Source organism: Austrofundulus limnaeus, unplaced genomic scaffold (genome assembly GCF_001266775.1).
Source record: "Austrofundulus limnaeus strain Quisiro unplaced genomic scaffold, Austrofundulus_limnaeus-1.0 Scaffold3020, whole genome shotgun sequence".
NCBI lineage: Eukaryota > Metazoa > Chordata > Actinopteri > Cyprinodontiformes > Rivulidae > Austrofundulus > Austrofundulus limnaeus.
The window spans coordinates 2538-3078 of record NW_013955422.1 but is presented as its reverse complement, the minus strand read 5'-3'; positions in this window follow the sequence as shown (position 1 = coordinate 3078).

Here is a 541-nt window from a genome sequence, read left to right as displayed (position 1 = left end):
ACCAGAACCAGGCCTAAGTGGACCAGAACCAGGTCTGAGAGGACCAGGATCAGGTCTGAGAGGACCAGAACCAGGTCTGAGAGGACCAGAACCAGAACCTTTTCAGAGGGATGATGATAATGATGATGATGATGATGATGATGATGATGATGATGAGCTGACCCGAGTCTCAGCAGCAGAGAGATGATCAAATGAGGACCTGAGTCCAAACAATTCATCCGGGTCAGAACCTTTGGACTTTTCAGGGGTTCTGTAACACCAGGTTCATCCCTCGGCCCTCCAGAACCAGGTCCATCAGAACCACATCACGTGAGTGAGGAAGAGGAGGGTTAAATCATCATCATCACTTTGCTGGACCCACTGCAGCAGGTTCCTCTCAGAACAGAACCGTACCGGGTCCGCAGACCTCCAGTTGACGACCTGTCATCTGAGCAGCAGGAAGTGAAGAAGTTCTTCAGCACGGCCCATTACACAGAACCATCATCATCATCATCATCATCATCATCATCATCATCATCATCATCATCATCATCATCATCAT